General features: G+C 37.3%; 1 long non-coding RNA gene across 1 annotated transcript; it reads left to right on the top strand.

The window, feature by feature from the left end:
* Window positions 1–7940: 7940 nt before the first annotated feature.
* On the top strand, window positions 7941–11473 carry LOC146450866 (uncharacterized). Its single transcript, XR_014860212.1, has 4 exons — window positions 7941–8114; window positions 8502–8543; window positions 8874–8974; window positions 10149–11473. It is a non-coding gene; the product is annotated as an uncharacterized LOC146450866 (long non-coding RNA).
* The last annotated feature ends 8948 nt before the right edge of the window (window positions 11474–20421 follow it).

The following is a 20421-nucleotide window of genomic DNA, read 5'->3' as shown; positions in this document are numbered from 1 at the left end:
GTTAGTCAATGTGAAGGAATCTGGAGAAGCCTTTCGTTTTAAATTGGTCGTTATGAGCTAAAGTTATCAGTTTCGGACTTTTATCGTCTAGAGAAAATCTCCACGAAGACTGACTGAAGGCAAAGTTGAATGTGAATTTCCTTAAGAACTATATCCTTCTTGCATTTATATAACACCCACTAGTGGTTTATGTTAATTGTACTGGAGATGGATGAAGTTTCGTCTGAAAATGTATAGTCATAACAAAAATCGTGACGTTCTTGAAAATTGTACCCGGACAGCAAGCGAGTCACTGTCCTGTTAGTCCTCTTCAGTTGAAAATGGAGGGCTCGAGTGAACGCAAATAGAACCATAAAACGACATTCCTATTTTATTCACAATGATCGCCAAATCAATTTAGCAAATGTTTAATGTATTGGTAAACAAATAGAGTTGTTGTTATTGTATTCCTAGAATAAAACAGTGAAAAAAGTTATATTGCTTAACTTGCCTGAAATATTTATTAGACTCACCTTTTGACAGTCGTATTTGCAGCAAGCTCAAGCTAAAGATCTGGACTTCTAATGGTTAGAAATCGTGATCTATTCAGTATATGTAGAAAATAGTCTGATAATTGGAATAACTGGTCTTTATGTTCAGTCAGTGGAGCAGAAGAATAAAACAAAGTTGGGCGGATTGCCTGCAGGTGAAATCTTAGTTAAAGAGATATTGTAAGAGCTTCAGAATATTGCTGCTGTAACACATAGGAAAACATCACTAAGTTAGTTGAGTTTGACGGTAAGAGTCAAAGTGATTTATATCTGACTATGACGTTTTCAAGGTATTTTTGTTACGGCAAAGCCATGTTTCAACTTGAAGTGAATTGGTTGAGTGCTTTAATTGCTTTGCGTGGCGCAATGGCGATTGAATTAAAGAGAACAAAAGGATATTTCTCAATAATCTTTCACGAATAGAGTAACGACGATGCTTTCTTTTTTTTTTTTTTTTTCGGTTTCTTTTGTCGATTGCTCCGTGAAGAGTGAACCATGATAATATAGCCTAAGTCCACGTAGATGCTAACTGATAAGTCTTTGAAACATCTCTTTTCGCTGTGCAACGTCCGGAAACAATTTCGTCTGCATTAAGGAATCTGTGCATTGTTGTTGCTTAGACCTTACACGCATGTTTTTAGAAAGAAATTAGTGGATAACGCCCTCGTTCGACCTGTCTGTCGGATATTCTGTTGCATTGAAAAAAATGCTGAATAAACTAATTCAAAAGGCACCACCCTTCAACAAAAACAATGTGTCAAGGGCAGCGCTAAAGACAAACCGCTTACCTCGCCACCACCTACGGTTACATTGCTATATCTTCACTTACGTGAAGTGTCACGTAAAACAATTATCGATTAACAGGAGACTCCTGGGAGCTAAGGCCATTAAACTAGGTTCATGGGACAAACATCCTTCATACTACCAGCTTTTGGATGTCAATGTGTGGCATGTGCTCATGCTTAATGGAATAAATGTGATGGTATTTCGAAATGCTGTTTCGAAAGTTAGAAGAGACACTTCGCTTAAGGAAACTATTTAGTTTTAATTTTCGTGACAAATTGCTTCGAAGTAATCCAGACTTGGCCAGTACCCACTGGCATATCACGAACCAAAAATATGACAAAAAGTAGACAAAGAATATAAAATCATTTTACTCATTAAAGAAAGGCATAAAAAGGACTTCAATCAACAAACGAGAAACAACAGTAACAAATAATCCCTCTTCTAATGTATAAATTACTGCTTTATAGTTCGTTTACTTTGTTGCTTCAATCTGTGATAGTTTTACCGAGAGTTGCATTTTGATTAAATAATGATAATTTTAATTTACTTGTTCTCAGTTCGTGAGCTGCCGGCATCCTGAAAATCCCACAGTCTGATTGGTTCCGGGAGCGGGCAGAATCTTCCTACCTCTTGACTACTGTCACGGTAACCAAGGACGCTTAGTAATGAGAAAAGGACTGAGCAAAGTTGCAGTTTGTCTTTAAAGTTGTTTCCAGTGGTATTATTGACGTTTCTCGCTAAACGTAACGGATTCTGAGGAGAGCTACCACCATGAGAGCGAGTTTTACCATCCAGATAAAGCAGACAAAGAAAACGAAAATGAATAATTCTTGCCAAGCTTCACCATGACTGACATGCAAAGTTTTATTTTGAGCAAACGACAGACAAACACAGAGAAGAAAACTGATTATGACCTGAATGCGTGGAGAAGGTACCTTCAAAGCCTAAACGAAGAATGGGAGATAGAATGCACACCTGCTGAAGAGCTAAACCTTTTCATTTGCAAATTTTTCATGATGTCCAAAAAAAGTGGCGGTCCTTACGAGCCTTCAACTCTGCACTCTATACGGAGACCGCAGGCGACACTTTTGTTGTGGTTTACGTGTACAAGTGCATTTATATATTTTTGAAGTAGTCACACACAATAGGTTGTGCAGTTTCATATTATGCAAATAGAGCCTTTCGTGTGTCGAGTTTTGGCTTCTTGGAGAGTAAAAAAAGATATACAATTTCAAATTTTCAGCCCAACGTCGCTAGCGAGAGTCTCCAACCATAACGATTTGACTAGGAAAATTTTGGTGTTTTGGAAGGAGGTTGTTTTACAGGTAGGTTCGACTGCATTTCTTTCTTAACTGCACTTTGTTTTCATTGCAATTTTTCATGTAATATGTAATGCTTCGCCAGTGTTTAACATTATAACACTCATTATACGTAGAAGAAGAGATTTGTTAAACAATTTAACTATAAAAAATTGCAATAATGTTGAAAACTTTAAAAAATTTAAAACCATCTTGGTTTAAAAGTTTAAAAAGCGACGACGTTTCTATTGATTTTCGCTTAACGCTAACCGAGGGTTACACTGTTACACACACTAAAGAAAAATACAACAGCATAAGCTATTTAAACTTAAATTCAAACGAAAATACAAAAGTTCCAACGCTTTTCCGTTTTTCTAAAAATTAAAAAAGTTGAATTACGGCTTCACGCCCGTTTCAGCCAAGACTGCAAAAAGAAATTCGAATCAAAACAGTTAAGCCGGCGAAAGGCGGATCGCGGGTTACTAGTAGATTTGATCACTGCTGGTATTATGATTACAGCTTTAGATATACTTGCCACGTAGGTCGGAAGATTAAAAAAGAAAAAAAAAATAGAAACAAAATGAGATAACTGAAAGCGTCGGTTTCACTTAGAATCCAATCCTCGCACATCGTTGTTGACTCCCGTTTCAGCTCAATTCTCTGTTGACACTACTTAATAAAGTGCCACGAAAACCTTTCAGATATGTGACGATTCACTTTCAATACCGAGGCAGCGCCGCATCGTTCCAGCACAAAAATCGATCCGAAATCGTCGTTTTGTGTGTGAACGAAATTCCTATCCGTTACGGTTTTGGTGCCGGCACAAGAGCTATCTGGTGTAGTCTAGACTTAGTCTTAGTGATCAACACGCATTGACCTCCAAAGAAATAAAAGAAGCACATAACTAATTATAAAATAATTAGATTAATACCAAGACAATAATAGAAAGAATGATCAAGCTGAGCTAACCACCTTGTTTACTTCTTGGTATTCGGAAAAGATGTCAATTAAGCACAATAAGGAAGCGTTAGAAATGATTAGCTTCTCGTATAGCCCATTTTACAGTTGTGTGCTTAGTGACCTGGCCTTGAATTGGAAGTGAGGCTGGGGGTGACCTTGTCTTGATACAAACCTCACTGCTTTTCATATGTAGATCATGCTGTTCTTATGCTAACTAGTTTTCATTTACATATGAAAAGCATTGAGGTTTGTATCAAAACAAGGTCACCTCCAGCCTCGCTTCCAATCTAAGGCCAGGTCACTAAGTACACAACTGTAAAATGGCCTATTGGTTACTTTATTTTAAAGGCCGATGTTCACGGTCAAGCGCATGCGCGAGCAGACCGGCTCAAAAATTGTAGGGGTCGACACTAAATTCGATGCGAGCTTGTGGTGGAACAATCTGTTGAAATCGCGCCCGAATTTGGATCATCCGCTCTTCGTTCTTCTTTTTTTATAATCTTTGTTTCCTGTTGTAAATATAAGTTCGATTTTTGTAAGGTTAAAAGTGTTTTAGCATCCTAAAACGACATTTTTGTCGATGGATCGGCAAGGAGACGTCGTGGCCGACCGGCGACGAGACGTTCTGTGGACTCTCAAGAAGCACAGAAGTTAAAGCGGCAGAGTGGAGTGGATGTAGAAATCCTGTGTTGTTAACAAGATACGTGCACCAAACGTCGAAGTATTATACTTCGACACTAAAATAAACCAAAATGATTTGGTTAAGACAAAACCCCTCACAATTGGAATAAGACTTGACTCCAATTGTTCAACAGTTTCGGTATTTACCTGATCCCAGAACAAGTCTTATGGATCTGACGCTAACTTAATTATCTGGACCGGGCAAACGAGAATATTCAACTGGAAAGGTGTTTCAGACGTCATCTTCGTAATCTTCTCCAAACTCCCTCCCAGGTCTTTTAGAGGGATTCTGAGTACACTAACAGAGTTTAAAAATGTTGGGTGTGTAGCCAGGCATGTTAAAAAGAATTAAAAAGTTGGCACTGGCTAAAAAAATATATATACTGGACGTTTCGGCCACTACTGTTGCCTTCTTCAGCAAAGGTAAAAATGCAAATATCTAACGGCGTCCTGTTAGGAATATGTACACAATGGGCGATAAATAAATAAATCACACCTCGACGGAATTTCAAAGTGTAACAGTGGTCTCTAGAGTATTGTAAAGACTAAAAACTCTTAATGTTATTGTATACGTTTGTTAGCGCTTTATGTTCATTTAAAGAGTTTCGATCGCGCACGGAATGCCAAGCTTCAAGAATCAGTCTTTGTCGCCACGTCAATGACCTGTCAATGATTTCAACATTCTCCAAATCTATTTGGTGACCGTGAAACACATGGTGTTTGGCTAACAAAGAGTTTTTATCCAATGTTGCTATGGCCTTTGTGTGTTCTTTCACGCGTGTTTTCAGCGCGCGTGATGTCTGACCAATGTAAACAGAATCACAGTCTTTACACTTGATCCTGTATACGACTCCTCTAGAAGCCTCTTTCCGATTTGCTTAGCCAAAAATTTTAGAAATAGAACCCTACCCTCCAATTTAGCGGCCTAATTTTGCTCTCTTTACGGCATGAATATATTTCCCAATGTTACGAAAGTTTTAGATGGCTTTACTCTTAGCTCATTTACGCCTTCTGAACGGAAGGATCGCGGCTTAATTGCACCTTTTCTCTGGAACAATCTCCCTTGTGAAATACGACAAAGTCTAACTCTAACTGTTTTAAATCAAAGTTGAAGACTTACTTTTTTAAATTAGCGTCTTAATCCGTCTTAATCATATATGTTTTTATTTTTTTTTTAAATATTCTATTTTTTATACATGTTTACATTGTAAAGCACTTTAGAATATTTGATAATTTTAGTGTTATACAAATCTAATTTATTATTATTACTATTATTATTATTATTATTATTATTATTTTTATTATTATTACTATTATTATGTTTAATTCTAGCGAGAGGAAAGCAATGGAAATAAAACTCAATGGAATCGCGCTAAATCACTTCAAAAACCACATAGGAGATATAACAACAGACAAGGGAGTTCAGGTAGGGACATTTTTATTGAAAAGTACTTGGTATTTTTTAATTGATGTAGGAATTGTTTTTGCCCAAACAAATCCTTGCAATTTCGCCGTTATGCCGTGGCGCTCACATTACAACACTTAAGAAAAGGTCACGGTCTATATCTCTCATAGAGCTTGATGTACCTGTGATTATCCTGTCTATCATTTCGTTTCGAAAAATTTTGGCTTTAATTCTCTGGGAAATCAGATCGAACCATTATTATAACGTCTAAAACCGCTTATTTTCCATCTGAATTCCAATGATTATTAGACCTCTATCCAATCACGATTGTAGCAGGAAGTGCTGTAAATCGCATTTTATCGAGAAGCTTACTTCTCTTCGACTTGAGAAAGCGTCGTGCACAGTAGATGCAGAGAGATAGACGACTTTATTTTAAAAATCTTAGAAATAGCAGAAACAACGAAGGGCGGAGAGGAAGAGAGAAGCCGGTGTAAGACAAAACAACACCGAACAGAGGGAAGCGTAACGTAGCGGAAACCAGGATCTTGCGAAAAACTGTACAGTGACAATAGCGACCGAGAAGGCTGGCAAAGTGGAGGAACACGAAATGTATACATGTCGCGCGAAAATTAATTTTAAGTCTTCAAAAACATATGTCGTCGTTAACACTACATGACGAAAATCCGCCCAGCAAACGTCCCCAGATTAACACCTTCCTCTCGCTTAATGTTTCTGTTCTGCTATATTAGAGTGGTTCTTGTTACAACTCCTGCTGAGATTTAGGTAAAAAAAAAAAAAAAAAAACAAGCAGCGGGGACCCACATTCCTGAGTCGAGTTATGCTCCTTATGTGAAGTGCGCCATGCAAAGCAATTAAAACACTCTACCATTCTCTACAAGTTGAAACATGGCTTTGCCGTTAACAAAATTACCTGGAAAACATATGATATAAATCCCTTTGACCCTTACCATTAAACTGAACTACTTTTTGACCTAAATAACAACTTTCAACAAAAGGACGCCAGCAATGTTGTTTACGTGACTTTTGTCAACCGGGAAGGCCATATAACTTTTCATTATTTCCTCTACTAATTTAAATCTATTGAAGGCTGCAGAGTTGTTGTTGGCTTTAAGAACAATTGTTTTCGTGCTGTTGAGCTGTTGGGGTTTGTTTTCGTGGGAGTTTGTGTAGGACCGGCTTTCGCCGTGCACACCAAATGCTGTGATTGGTTGGTGATTTCGGGGTGTGTCTGGGGGAGGAACAGCATGAACAATGGTGCGCGGACAGGCGCTCCGCGCTCGTTTCGTGCTTGCCTCCGCTCGCCTGAAAATAAAAAAAAAAGTAAAGTAAAAAAAAAAAATAAAAAATAATAGTACCTGTTCTGCAGGCTAACCGCTTTTCTCCGAGAAATCCAAAGAAAGTGAGATGACGCGACCACCACTGTATGTACGGTAGCCGAATAATAGCCTCTGGAAAGGCGCCAAATTTATAAGGCTCTCTCCAGACTCTCGTGAACTTTCCTCACTCGTTTTCAGGCTACCACAAACGGAAAAAAAATCACGTCTATTCTAGGAATTAGAATGGAAGGAAACTGTCGATACCATTAGCAAGAGCACACATTCAAAGCTGATAAACAAGTTTGCTTGTATTTTTTAGTTGATAAGGAGTTGAAGGGGGATATTCAACAGATTTGTATGAGCAGATCTCCTGCTAATTTTTAAATGAAAAAATAATAATGGCCCTTTAAAATGGTTTTACTAAAATATCTACAACCTGCGAACTACCAGTCGCTCTTTCATTGAGCTTAACCCTCGGAAAATTCCGAGCATCCATGAAAAGATACTCCAAATAAACATCTACATATATGCAAATTAATGTTGCAAAACGCCTTAAACTCGCGAAGGTATGCCGCTCGACTTAGTCCTCCAGATTTTCGGGTTTTTTTGTCTTTTCTGCATAGCCCAAGACCGTTAATGGCCATTTCTATATACTTCACACCAATATCTTTCTGACTAGAGTGATTATTTTCGAATTCGATACATTTCCGTTTTAAGAATGAATTTAAACGCTTTTTGGTTGTGGTCACGTGACTGTTGGCGTCATGACACTTAATTTAAAATGATTGATAGCAAGTGTTATTCCTATGTTCTGTGGCATCCTCCTTGGCTTGAAATTTACAAAGTTATTTGACATTTGCGATTTCTCAGGTGCAAAGGGTTCTGGGAAGGTTCTTATTAAAATTATTCATTACGTTTGTAATCATCGTTTTACTTTTATTTAAAGAGTCTCATCTTTTTGATAGGCGAGGAAGTGTTATTGCAGACATGGAGCTGACATTCAACCGAACAGTTGGAGAACATGACGTGGATGCTCTGATGTCAGAGGCAATTAAATCAGATGGAAAGCTTGGGAACATTGATGCCGTAAGAGGGGAAGTTGGATCAACTCTTGAAGGTGATATTGCTGGTTCGTACTTGTGAGAGACATATAACTAGTACCCGAAAGACCTTTTACTATTCAATCAGCAAAGGGCAACTCCTAAAGCTAGTATTTACTTTACAACTTTTTTGTTTCTCATGTTGCGGAATGGATAGTTCTATGGCATTACCAAAAGGAAAGAATATAAAATACTGGTTTTGGATAGTTTTACGATCACATCGAAATCATCATTATTGGTGCCATCTTGAAGGATTTTTATTGACCCAAACTGAGCATTACATACAATTTATTTTACCTTGTAGTATAACTAACCATCCATCTATCTTCCGTCCTTTAATGCGTTTGTTTCGTTATTTGTTTATTTGTTGATTGATTTATGTATTTATTGACTTTCTGATGTAGGGAAAGGGGAGACAGCTAGCGAAGAAAGTGACAAGAAGAAAAGTACTTTCCAGGAAACTGCCCTGTTTACTAGTTTCTGGCAATAGGCAATGAATCAATAGCTCTTGTTATTTCAACATATCTGCAAGTATTCTGATTCTTATAGCCAGGTAGGTTTTATGTGTCCCTATTAACCCACCCGAAAATTCGTGGATCATTCCCTGAAAAGACGTCCCCCTGGCTTTTTTTGTCAGAATAAAGTAAACTAGTCTACTAGGTGTCTTACCGGTAGATAAATGTCACCCCATCCCCCCCCCACCCCCCCAATTCTTCAGCCTTACAAATGACCACAGTTGTTAGTGAGAATAACATGAATGTGTTGGTTTCTTTTAGTTAAGCATACTATCATTGCCCTATTGGCGGTTGGCATTGCCTTGATTGCTTTGACTATCATTGTATTGGTCGCCCTCTTGGTATTCGTCCATCGCAAATAGGTAAGGAAAGTAAGTAGAATGTTATAATTCTACTATCCGACCGCGAGGGGCGGGTCAATTCCATAAAGTGCCCTACATCGGAAGAATTTGCCCGAAAAGGGTGTCTTGTACCTAGAAATAGGCAAAAAGGTAGCGCCATTTCGATTTTTCCTGTACATTTAGCGGTAGAAAGTTGTACTGTGAAGTTCAGAAATAAATTACAAATATTACAAATGTAAGTATAAATCGCCATAGAAATTCCACGCAAAAAAAAAAAAAAAAAAAATGAACGCGAAGGTAAGTATGAATAGCTCCACCGAATGGACACTATAGGGTTTATTGGTAATAAGTATGCATTTTACATATAAAGAATAAGCATGTATAATTGATTGTTTGTTTGCTTGCTTGCTCTACGATATTAATTAATTTAGCTGTGTCTTTTCCTTTTGAACAACACACATATAACTCAATTATGAAATTTAATTCTCTACCCCTTACCCGTAAAATATAACAAAATTGCGATTTCCACAACCATTCTGTTGAGTGTCAAACGTGGCAAGTAAGTCAATACGTTTAGTCATATCTCAGAAAATCATTAAGTCGATTGGAACGCAAATGCAAGCACAAGGGATACCACACACGCATGCGCATTTGGGGTGGTTTTCCAAGATGGCGGAAAAGGTACTCTTCACTTATTGCGCTTGTATTACCTGTGTTCACAGGTGAGACAAATTACAAGCAGATCACAAGAGAAATGAAACTTTTACTTTTCTTCTGTGCTTGCGTTAGTATTTCGGGATTGTATTTCAGGGAGTGTCATTAAAGTTTTTATTGCATTGTATAGGTTTACTTCCGCTAGCACTTGGTTTTGTATCGCATTTGTAAACCAGGCTTTGTAAACAACCATAATACAACTGTTGGAATACTTCAGACGTATAGTAGTAAGGATTAATATGTCAAAGTATTTCCCTTTCCTTTACCAGTCAATGAATTTCCACCACCTAAAATTATCGAAAGCCAAATGAATCCAACAGTGCCTGTTTTTCATTCCAGGAACATCAAGAAATGCCCTGGCATTTTGCCTCCCCTGAGTGTTAAATAGTCTTTCCACGATGGAAGCTAGATTGTTTTCATCACAGGTTTTACGTTTGTCAACTCTTTAAACAGCTTTCTTCCTTACTTTATTTTTTCGCAGGGCAGGTGCGCCTAAAGAAATATCACAAGCTGGAGTTTTTCTCTCCATTATTTTCTTTTTCAATCTTCTTGAGTAATATCGAGATGTCCAGTAATGAGATGCATGCTTCTTTACAAAGTGTCCCTTAGCCCTAATTCTCACATAAGCAAGAATAATAGACATGAAATACGCTTTTCAGTAATACGCAATACTCAACTGCGGAGTTGCGGTATTTCTGGATAGAATTTTTTCTGAACCGAAGTAGTAGCAATTAATTAATGCAACATAGTTTTGATGAGGATAAAGCAAGTTGATCATTGTGTGAATCATGTCGTTTAGTCAGTTAGATGTAATCTATGTTACTTTGTATAATACCTGAAAGAAACACCATGTTTAAGGTCCGTGCCTTCCAATACAGCGGTATTATTGTGCAGTTTATGATTAGACGGGTATAGCAGATCTTAGCATAGGGTTAATGGCAATATAAAAGTCAGGATAGCCATGCTTTTTTTTAGAGATAGTTAGGCAACAATAATTCTAAAACAGCTTTCAAATACAAGGCATTGTATGGCGTTTTATTTTTTTCCAATTTTTTCTTTCTCTATTTAACACCGCACTTGATAGTTTTGGATTTGGTGATCTGAGAAGGATACTTGGCATGAATCAAGTAAACAGCCGTAAGCCCCGATATCAAAGTATTTTTTCTCCCCAAAGTTCATCGTACATTTATTCTTGTACTGGTTGGGAGAATTTTTTAAAAATCAAGAAATTTTATCTTTGGTGGTGATCGTTTCTGTTATTCTCATGACGTAACTATTTGATCAATCAGTAATACTTTGCGGAGAAATTATACTCTGGTCAGCAATGGGTTTAAATGGCACCCGACCGGAATATGATATGAAAAGTCATGGGTCAAATTCCCATTTGGAGCTCAAGACTTTTTTTGTCCCGTGTTCGTGAGATGTTGAACATTGAATCTGTCTCATTTGATTACCAAGCTTAAAATGTACAATATTTTTACTTCAATTTAGCACAATGTAAAGTCGATTTATTTGGCGAATAAATAATTTTCAGCACCTTAGCGGTGAAGCTGTTATGCGTCTTCCAGTAAGATGATACCATTTTTATCACCCTATAAAAGGTTTAGATAACTGTTGCTTAGTATTGGGTGGAAGGGGGAATACCATCTAAGGGACATTCCTTATTCCCCGTCCTCGCGGTCCATTCGGATTTTGCGTATCTTCTCGCATTTGCGATGAATAGCTTCACTCAGAGTTATTGTACTATCATTTTGTCATTTTTGCTTATAATAAACGGCCACTTTGTGAGGCCAAAAATATGCCAAATGGTGCCAGGCAATATTCATTGGCAGCAAACGGTGAGTGCAACCAAGGGAACGCACGGAAATGATCAGCGTCCAGAGCGATGGTGCATACACACCTTTTTTTTAAAAGAATTGTCGTTGATCTCTATGTGTACTAGCCTCACTCGCAGTCGCTATTTTGGTTCGTCACGCAATCTTTGGGAGGGAGATTACGTGACTAGCCAAAAGAACGTCTGCGATGGAGGCTATATGAGTACATACATATCAAAACATAAAGCATTCAAGACTTTGGTAGTACAAGAAACAAATCGCTCAGCAAAAGGTTTCAGATACAATGGCGCGGACGCACATGGGATGGTGACGTTTACCAATGTCAACAATCCCGACCGAAACTTTGTCCCCGTATGCGGGACAATGACGTGCGTTTTAATTACGCTTGTTCTGTGAACGTTATCCGTTAAATTAAGTACGTTGCCTTCTAATAAAGAAGTATTTTGACAAATTTTATGACTATGCGGGAAATGTAGATCTCAGGATGGGCTGTTGGAATCCAAATAAAAAAAAATGAGGTAACCACTCGCTTTTCAGCAACAATTAAGCAGGAAAGCTGTTTGGTATTTTTCCCTAAGTTGAAGCTCAAATATCTCTGAAAAATAAGTGGTTACCCCTATTTTTTTATAGATTCCAACAACTCTTGCTAAAATCTGCTTTTCCTGCATGGTCATAAACTGTGCAAAAATATCTTTGTTTTGGACCATCCGGATATGTGCAAAACTTATGTGCAGTGGCAGAAGGAGGCACTCTACTTTAATATTATCATTCGGGATTTATTTTTACCGCGATGGCCAAGATAGTGTTGGAATGTGCACCTTTGCAGCTTTTAGGGTTAATATGCGCACTTGACAATAACGGATAAAGCGAGTGCGTTAGCCCGCTTAGATGCTGCACAATAACCACCTATCCTGTGTTACTTAAGCATTTATAAAGGAAATGTAAGAATAAATAATCGGATGCAATATTAACCTTCGCGGTGAAATCTCGAGCGGCATTAGCTTTTTGGACCTTTTGGTATGAAGCATCGTAGATTTTTGCGAGTTGTGCTGCATTTTGACGCTGCCTTCAGGGCGATGCGCCCCACTGGAAAATTTAACAAAACCGAATAAGGATATGTAGTGATTTAACGCACCAGAACGTCTAAATAAGAATTTTTATGACAAAGAAACTATCAGAAACTGTTCGAATAATGCTTGAAGCGAGTACCAATATACCGTGCCCAAATATGGTCATGGTGTACCGAATATTCGCGGTCCGTAGTCAAGAGATATCCTGCGATATACTGACGCAATAGGCCTTATCACGGTTTTCGGCGGTAGGCAAAGAGGCTTGAAATAACAGTGTTTGTGTGGAAATCCGATGCCAAATAATTTTCATAAAACATCGCCTCTGAAAAATTCATGAATTGGAAACTTTTGGCATTAGGAAAAGGATTTTAAGAAAAAAATCGGAGGGATGTAGCAGTGCCAGAAAGCGTCCAGTTGTGTTTTGAACTTTCCATAATTTCCCTGTATTTTTCACAGACAAATGTATGGAAAATTCAAAACACGACTGGACGCTTTCTGGCACAGCTACATCCCCCCAATTGTTTTTTCTTAAAATCGTTTTCCTAGTGCCAAAAGTTTCCAATTCATGAATTTTTCAGAAGCGATGTTTTATGAAAGTTATTTGACATCGGATTTCCATACAAACACTGTTATTTCAAGCCTCTTTGCCTACTCGTCAAAATGGCGTCGAAAACCGTGATAAGGCCTATTTCGTGTGTCGGGGAGAAAAATGGCAGAATAAAGATCGTCTCCAGCTTTTCTGCAATTTAATCAAACCGTGCTTTGTTATCAGTGTGATGAATAATGAAACAATTTCCTGCTCAATCTCCCTTGATTCTAGCTAACTCGGCCTACCGCATCGTCGGCTAAGTATCAGGCAATGTTCCGCGCGATTCCGCGGGATAATTGTTAAGTATTCCTTCAGTTGGTTATTTGTAAAGTTGAAAACCGGTTTCCTAACTCGTGCGTTAACAATCAGCAGGTACAAGTTTCAGAGATCATTATGATCGTAATGTTTCTTTCTTTCTTCTTTTCCTTTTTGTGTTTGGGTGTTTGCGTGTACCTTTTTGTTTGTTGTTTTCTTATCTAATCGTCATGTGTAAAAAGACCAACAAATTCCTTTTTTTCTCTTTGGTTTTTAAATAGTTCTTCATTTTTTATTTTTTTTTTTCCAAACGTCCCAAATCGTCAACTAAACGGCATCACTTTTGCGTAATCAGCATTCATAATCGCCAAATTTGAATTGCAAATGTGAAATTGTGTTTCATTCACTTGTCACCTTCACGCACATAGCTTGCTACGCGAAGCAAGTTTTTTGGCTTCAAAATGCAAGGTTCTGAGCACTTCTGGCAGTTTATCGATATATCCTACTGATGCTTATGAATTCAAACAGACTACCGAAATTGACCTGATGACGATACAGTGAGAATATAAAGACTTCTGTTTTCATAACAATGATATGGCAAGTTTGGAGATGAAATTTCGGGGAAAAGGTCATTCTACCACAGGTAATTTATCACTAAAAATTCCCCTTTCTATGAATGACCGCTACTACTCAAGTCCATTAGTCCATATTTATAACCGGTTATTCTACCATGAGATAATTTTTCATAATTTCGGTCGACATATTTTTAACACCAGCGTACAAAATTATTCCAGCAAACATATGAGGCTGGAATATTTCCTATCAAAACGCCTAATTACTTCAAATGTTCTTTTTAACAACTTTTACCCATTGTCAAACCATTTAGTCTTAAAGCGCTCACCAAAACTCCGAACTGGCAAGTCGAACCTGTCATTTTAAAAATGTAATAGGCTTCTTTCGAGAGTTTTCGCTCAAAACCTATCACTGCTATGCATACTCTGCAGAAATAAACTGATCTAGCTGGACAGTGCTGATTAAAAGTGGAATTCTCTATGCAAATGCTAGTCTGACCGGCCAGTTCTGACTAATGGTAAGCGGCCTTAGACTTTTTATTATGAATATTCCTGGCTACAATTTCAATCTTTTCCGAGGAATTTCATTTTCAGTTCTAAAACTCTCGGTGCCTTAATCCATTAGTTGACACGTGATATTTATCCTCGTATTATCAGGGTTTTCATGAGAATGTTAGACCTGAATTGAAATGGAGACATCATTCGCCAGCGCCACTTTTTGCGGACAAAAGTTGGTCTGCAAACATATCTGAAGGTAAATAAATTTGACTTGTTGCTATTGTTGTTGTTGTTGAAAATAATGGCTTCCGATCAGGCATGAGCTTGCAATTGCAGTTGATTATTGAGTTTCTAGTCGCATTATCTAACATCGAGTTTCACTGAATTTGTTTTCTTGGGTCTTAAGTCTTGAGTGATACCCCTGGTCAACCTTCCATTTCAGCTTATCTAAATTCTGATTGAAGGGGGTATCCTGGTCCTTTAAAGCTTGCGTTCGATTGACCGTATTCCGGAATAGGAGCTCTCTAGCTTGATAGGAGTTATAAGTCGCGATCGAAAGTTATAAGTTGCGATCGCAAGTTATATATGCCATCGCGAGATACTCAAAGTCAAAGAGAGAACAGCCTTGTTCATTATATTACGTCGCAATCGCAAATTATTATGTGGCCATGAAAAAAGTCGAGCTAGATTTACATTGGGTTAGGTTGCACAAAAGGCTATCAATTATAAATAGAAATTAATTGATTTGAAAAATACTTTTAGGAGTAACGGCCCCGACTGGTCCCTTGATTGTTGTTTTACAGCTCTATTTCCTTTGACAAATAAACCATCAGCTTAACATAGTCCCTCCCCATCCAGGCAAATACATGGAACCAAGAAAAGCTCCATCCGTTGGGCCGTCTGGGCCACCTTCACCATTACCTAACCTGTGGTTTTTCTTTGTTTCATTAGCATTTTTCTTCTTTCTCTTTTACCACAGTGGTTGTGTGTTGGCCATTCTGTTCCCCCGCCGGTAAATGAAGCGAAAGAGAATAAACAAAGTAAGTGGCTTATAGTCATAATCTTTCCAGTCGATCTCTTGAGTGTGTGAATAAAACCTTTGTTAATATCCAACCATTTTCCTACTTATATTTGGGCTTCAATAAACGAAATTACGACGAAATTTTACGATTTCTCCTAATTTTTGTTATTTCTATAAATATTGTCATCTTCGCTATTCTCGTTGACCCCTATCTGACGCAGTCTTTGCGAATTTTTGTAAGTTTCCTTACTTTTAAGTTGTCGTTCACCCCTTCATAACATCTTGCCCTGAATTTTGAAAGGGGCGCCCGATGGACAAGAACTGCAATATTCTACAAAAACTATTGAAAATTCCAATTTACGATTTTTTTCTGTAGCTTTCGCAATTTTCGCATTGCACTTGTCGCAGGTCTCTATAATTCCAATTTCATCGGCTTTAAAAATAGGAAACAGATACATGTGGAAGGGATACTCTGATTTTAGTTTTTTTTTTTTACTCTAATAATAACAATAATAACTTTATTGAATTGTTTGGCAAAAAATATTTGAAAAACGCAAGTTTACAAAATTAGGATAAAACGCATATAGAAAAGGCAAAAGCTAATCTTAAAAGCCAATTTTCACTACAACTCTGACATCAATCAAAACGTGTTCATTCTTTGATGTCTAAAAAACTATTTTCCTATTTTGCATACACACTTAGCCAACACGCCCAGTATGTTTTTATTTTTCAGGTTTGAGCAAATGCCATTGTCAGGAGCGGTTTGGTTTCAGTTCCTATATCCATATTCATAACAAACTTTACACGTGCTGCGCGGACTTGAAATAAATCCGTTGAAAGGAGCGGTTTGACGGCCCACTTTAACGACGAAAAATGATGAAATGCGAAGGTTAAAGGCATAGAAAAAAGAACAAGCTAAAGGTAAGCCCTATGTTGCAAATTACTCGAAATTTGTGTGGCCGGGCGCTACAAGCAAAACTGGAATACATGTTGCTGACTTAGCACGTGCATTGGCTCACTGCTCGTTGTAAGCGTCGATTGAAACTCTTCGACTTTGCTAAGAATGGATTAAAACTTGGCTTTCTTCTTACTAGTACTGTTAATATTACTTGAAAAGTTTAAAGAACATACAGACTGTTCCGAGTTCTTTAAATTTTGTTGTCCTTCACCGAATAAATGCGTTTATAGTAAAAACTTGCCATTTTGACTCGTATGGCGAATAAATTAGGCTTGTCCTGCACAATAACTGACATGATAATTTGCATTCTCAGAAACTCTAATTCAGTAAATTTCCCGTGACAACGAGAAGACGGAAACCGAGAGAGCAAGCTGGAGTTACTACAAAGGTAAAAACTTTACTGCCGTGCAATAAATCCTCGGTGATTCACTTTAAGGTCCGATCTCAACATGCACATTCTCCGCACTATTGACCTCGTCTTCCTTCTAGCACTACTTGGGAGAATTTCTTTGAAATCCAAGATTTTTCTTTCTTTTGTAAGCAGTCCATTCATTCTTCTGACCAGCATGTTGAATTCAAGTAGTCATATTATTAGACTTTGATGTTATTTCTCGCTCGTTTGTGTTCTGAACACAGTAGCATTTTCACTGGTCCCAAGGTCTTTGCAGTGATAATATCCGTTACAGATTCATATCAATGCTGATCTTAATTCCAACTTCACAGTTTAACGCTTAGTTAAGATTGATATTTTGGCCGCTTTACACCCCCAATAGCATAGAACTTTTTGTAAAATCTTTAAATTTATTTATTTACTTATGTATCTTTTTTTAATTCCAGGAAAAAGTCATTCGGCAAATTACTGAGAACGGAACAGGAAACGAAAGGATGGAATGCAAGAGAAGCCAGCTGGAATCCGGATAAAGAACGGACCTGCTTCAAAGGTAAGAGCTTTAAAATGATGTATCGGATGGTAAATTTATTTAAAAAAATAATGGGTGACTGAATTTCTTTCTCTCTTCCGTGCAGTTTGTTTTCAAGATTGTAATTCAAGCTAATTCTTCTTTTAAGGGATTTTCCAAACAAGTTCGCACCAGTTTCCGTCTTCTTCTATTTTCTTTTATTTTAATTTTGAAGAAAAATAATGACCATAGTGAACGTGTCGAAACAAGAATATTGTCTGTCAAATTGATCATATCGGTTAAACTAGCCTCGGCAGCAAATGGAGCAAAGTTTGTTTCGATCTTGTCTTTGCAATTGGCTTGAATTTTTGTTTGGGCAAAACATTGTAACAAACCAGCAGTGTTATTTAAAATCTCACTGTCTAAACCTGCAGAAATCAAGGTAACGTGGATTTTTCCACAAGTCAATTTTGGCGGAAAAAAAATCAAAGGTCATTGTCAGGTAAGCTTTCAAGAGTCGATAGACCAGCTGTACGAAAATTGTGAATATAGAATGTAGCAATGATACAAGGACTTAACTCTACTAGACCGAGTTGTTTTTTTTTTGTCTTCTGGTGCTGGGGAGAGGATGGACTCCCCCCCCCCCCCCCCCCCCCTTACCCCTCCATGACCCTGTGACTTCGCAAGTATAAAAGCTGACAGTGAGACTAACTTAACATGGAACGAGCATGTCAATGATATTGTAAAGAAAGGGAGTAAGCGGCTATATGCAATACGCGCCCTTAAGAAGTGCGGACTAACTGATAGGCAGCTTGTTTTTGTCTATTGTAGTATCATCAGGTCTGTTTAAGAGTATGCGAGTCCCGCTTGGGCTGGCCTCGCGCAATACTTAAGTGATCAAATTGAGTCAATACAAAAGAGGGCCCTAAAAATTATTTTTCCTTCTCTGTGCTATGAGGACGCGCGTAAGAAGTCCGGCTTAGTTTTGCTGTGCCAGAGGAGGGAGGATGCGTGTGTAACATTTCTCAAGCGAAGTTACTCTTCTTCCGACATGCTACGAAGCGTAGTGCCGAGAGTTGTGAACACAAGACCGTATGCCCTTAGAACAGAAGAATCTCTTTTTTTTGTTGCTGCCTCCGCGAGAACAAACAGATTTGGAAATTTTTGCACCGTCAAATACCAGAATCTCGTTTAAAATAGCGAAATGTGATATGTCTTAGCATTAACAGTTATATTTATGTGTTGAAATATTTGTATCATTAATGACCCGCCTTGTAATTCAGTTTATGCTGCAAAAAGGTTGAATAAACGATCATTATTATTATTATTATTATAGTTAGTACAAAGATGTCTCCTATGTGGTCCGCAACACGAACTGATGACGTCATTTGGCGTGGTAATTTGGTCATGATGCGCAAATGGCGGCCATCCTGGATCCGCCATCTTGGATTTATGAATTTTCCCATAACACCAGGAAAGCTCACAAAATTAAACGAAAAGTAATCAATAATAACCAATAACATAGTAACCAATAATAATAATAATAATAATAATAATAATAATAATAATAATAATAACAATAATAATAATAATAATAATAATAATAATAGTAATAATAATAATAATAGCTCTTTTTTTCTACTTTTAACTTGTAAATATCAATTTTGCTTGGAATATTATAATAAAGAAAGATTTTAGTAATAATAATAATAATAATAATAATAATAATAATAATAATAATAATAATAATAATTTTAATAATAATAATAACGATTTTCAAAGGCTAGAGCAGGCCAAACAAATTATCTCTTATTAGTAGTCTGGAAAAGCTTCTGAATAAATAATTTGGCAACACTATCATACATGTAAATAGATCTCCACCAATTTTGGCCGGTATACACCCCCGATAGCATAGCATTTGCTGTATAATCTTTAAGTTAATTAATTAATTAATTAATTTATTTTTTAATTCCAGAAAAAAAAAAAAAAACATCAAATCACTGAGGACGAGAAACGAAAGAATGGAATGCAATAGAAGCTGGAAAAAGAAAGGACATAAGTTAAAGGTAAGAACTTTAAAATGATATTTCGGATGATAAATTTATTTGAAACATAATGGGCGACTGAATTTCTCTATTGTTTTAACAAAGTGTAGTTCAGTAGATTGATCCTTTTATTTAGTCAAGCAACAAAATAAACGAATTTCGGAGATAGGCAGGCTTTTCAGCTGATCTGAATCATGCCAGTCACTATTTCTCGTGCAGTTTTATCCAAGATGGTAATTCAAGCAAGGTTTTTCGTAAACAATTTCGCCCCAGTTTTCGTCTGCTTCTTATTTCTTTCTTATTTTGACCTTGAAGCAAAATAAGACTACAAAGAAAGCGTCGAAACAAAAATCTGCTGTCTGTTTCAAATTGATCATATCGTTTACCAAGCCTTGGCCGCAAAATGGGCGAAGTTTGCTTGGATCTTGTCTTCGGAGGTGAAATTTTGGACAAAACATTGTAATAAACCATTATCGTTATTTAAAAATCTGGTCAGGTGGATTTTTCCATCAATCGTGTTTGGCACAAAAAAATCAACTTATTTTCTGGTTAGCTTTTAATAGTCGGTGTTAGTTGTACGAGAATTGATACCGTTAATAAGAATATAGCAATGACATAAGGACTTAAGGACTTGCTCGCGACAGGTTGTGTTTTCTGACATGAGGGTATATCTTTGAAATCAGAATTCCTTGGTAATTGACCACAAGTTGAAAAGGTTGTGAAATATGAAGGAAATCTTAGCTGTTAAAATCAGACCCAGTCCTCTGACCATTTTTGAGAGCAAAATAGCCCAACTTTAAGCGTTCGTAGAATCCGCAAGTTTTGCCCCAGCACTCTAAAACTTCGGATTCATATATTTCAAAGTGCAAATTTGAAAACCAAACAAAAACAATTTTCGCCTCTTAGGCACTTTAGGGTAATCCTTATGAGCGACCGACTGACACTCTTCTTGTACGATTTATACAATGCCATCTGAATCCAGATAATCTCTCCTGACTTGGACACATCCGAG

Source organism: Pavona decussata, unplaced genomic scaffold (genome assembly GCF_977016875.1).
Source record: "Pavona decussata unplaced genomic scaffold, jaPavDecu1.1 SCAFFOLD_417, whole genome shotgun sequence".
NCBI lineage: Eukaryota > Metazoa > Cnidaria > Anthozoa > Scleractinia > Agariciidae > Pavona > Pavona decussata.
This window is presented reverse-complemented; position numbering and strand designations above follow the sequence as displayed.